Raw genomic sequence first — 2,209 nt, 5'->3', positions numbered from 1 at the left:
GGGGTTTTACTGACTTCCTTTCTGATTGGCTTAGTCACTAACTCCTCGCAATGCCTCTGGCCCTTTCCCCCCAACCTCTCTTCCATTCCTTGCTAGTCAGATTGCCCCACCCCCTAAAATTCCTATATCTTTTTAGGCAGAGAGATTTAACTACCTCTTACCCGTTGCCAGCCATGCCCTAAGGCTTAAGGGACATCTTTTCACAATTCAGCAAGGCGTTTTGCTAAACCTGTGCGGTTTAATACTTTAAATTTAATGAAAATTAAATACAATTTAAAATTCAATTCTCTGATCACCCTCGCCGTATTTCACGTGCTCAATGGTCACCTATGGCTAGGGACCGCTGTGCTGGATAGTGTAGACAGCAGAGTTCTACTGGACAGCTAAACCCAAATTCATTTCTTCCCTAAGGGACTGTCACTGGCTATTCACTGACACTTTTTCCTGCCTGCTTCCTTAATGTGGATTGAGCCCTTACGCTGTGTAAGGCACTTTTCCTGCGTTGTCGCCCGGCAGCAGCCTAACAGTTCTCTAAAGCGGGCAGCGCTCTCCGCCTGGCTCAGGGGAGGAGCCCGAAGTCCGCAGCCGGAGCCGCGGTGGTGTCCCCTCCACCAAGCCAGAAGCCCGGGCCGTGACACTGTATCACACAAGGCAAGTAGCAAGTAGGGGATGGCGTCGTCAACCACGTGTCATGTGATCGTTCCATTAAACTTGAGGAGGGGTTTTCTTAGTCGCAACGGTTCAGTCCCCAAAGTGAGGTCACTGTAAAGGAAGCTCAAAGACTTTTTTTCCGGAGGATGGGATGCACGCTTTGCTGGGATGGATGCCGCCGCTTCGGGCGGCTGGTAAGGCCCAAACGCGTGTGGAGGGAGAGGGCTCATTTGAGGGCAACCAGGAGTAAAAGGAGGCAGGCGGCGAAAGTGCTCCGAATTCCTCCCACGCCGCTCCTGCTCTCCGCACTCCAGCGCAGCCAGCCCGGCCGCCGCCGCCCCTGCTGCCTGGGAGAGCGGGCGCTTGGGCAGGTGTGGCCGCCGCTGACCCGCCTCCCTCGGCGCCCGGGGGGAGGCCGGGTTGGGCGACCGCGCCACCTGCTGGCCTCTTCCCGTGCTGCCGCCTGCCCCTGGGCGCCTCCGTCCCTGCCCGCAGCGCCACAGCACAGGGGGAAGTCGTTAGATGCAGGTTCTTGGGCCTCACCCCAGGCTTCCTGAACCAAAAACTCTCTGGGTGGGTCTTGGCAGTGAGTCTGAACAAGACCCTCGGGTGATCCTGATGCACGCTAAAGCTTGGACATCAATGATGTGGAAATCACCCAACTCCACCATTTATTCATTGTCAAGTTTTTCTTTTGTTTTGTTTTGTTCAGAAAGAATCAGATAGGAGCAATCAGGGTGTTGCAAGTCCTGATTACACAGAGACGTTAGTCACATTTCATGCATCTCCAGTCATCATGTTCTATCTGCCCTCCAAACGGAGGAACAGGGAAGGGTTATCCCACCTGACAGTTCATCAAGTCAAGTATTCATTAGCATCTTCCAAACAATATGGAAATAAAGGAAGCAAAACAGACATGATCCCTCCCCCACTCCCTCCCCAACACACACATAGATAAAATGTAGAATGGCTTACGTTGTCGTCACATTTCTGTGCAATAGGAAAGGGAAGCATTACAATTACCCTTATTTTACAGACAGGAAACTAGCCTGGAATCACACATGTGGTAAACAACTAGGTCAAGTTCAAAGCTTAGGGGTTTTTGTTTGTTTGTTTTTAAGACTGACAGGAGCACCAATCTCAGGTCATCTGCATGTCAAATCAATCAATCAATGTCAAACCAGGTTAATCTTCATGTCAAAGGCTGAACTTATTTACCAAACTACACACCACCAACTTTTCTAGATTGACTTGTGGTTTCAGAGTGAAGAAGAAGGGAGAGGAGAAATCTCTCCAAATGAAGACAACTCCCTCTCCCTCATATCAGACTGAAACTTCTTATACTGCCTTAAAATTGCTGGCATCATTCCTGAAAGCTAGCAAATAGGCTTCCTTTCCAATTATTATCCTACTGTAACACTTGCCTAGCTGTTCCCTCTCCATCCTTTTCAATGACGATATAGGACATTATGGTGCAGGCTGTGATGGGGCAGGCAGGGAAGTGTTAAACATACGGTGTGGGTGCTGCTCAAGGGGCACAGATTTAGGGACTCTCAGG

General features: G+C 50.3%; 1 non-coding gene across 1 annotated transcript; it reads right to left on the bottom strand.

Annotated features, from left to right (window-relative positions):
* Positions 1 to 1,368: 1,368 nt before the first annotated feature.
* Positions 1,369 to 1,502, bottom strand: LOC115936365 (U8 small nucleolar RNA). The gene has a single exon (XR_004071857.1). It is a non-coding gene; the product is annotated as a U8 small nucleolar RNA (small nucleolar RNA).
* Between the last annotated feature and the right edge of the window lie 707 nt (positions 1,503 to 2,209).

This window comes from Gorilla gorilla, chromosome 9 (genome assembly GCF_029281585.2).
Source record: "Gorilla gorilla gorilla isolate KB3781 chromosome 9, NHGRI_mGorGor1-v2.1_pri, whole genome shotgun sequence".
Taxonomy (NCBI): Eukaryota; Metazoa; Chordata; class Mammalia; order Primates; family Hominidae; genus Gorilla; species Gorilla gorilla.
The sequence above is the reverse complement of the archived record's forward strand: the minus strand, read 5'-3'. Positions and strand labels throughout refer to the sequence as shown.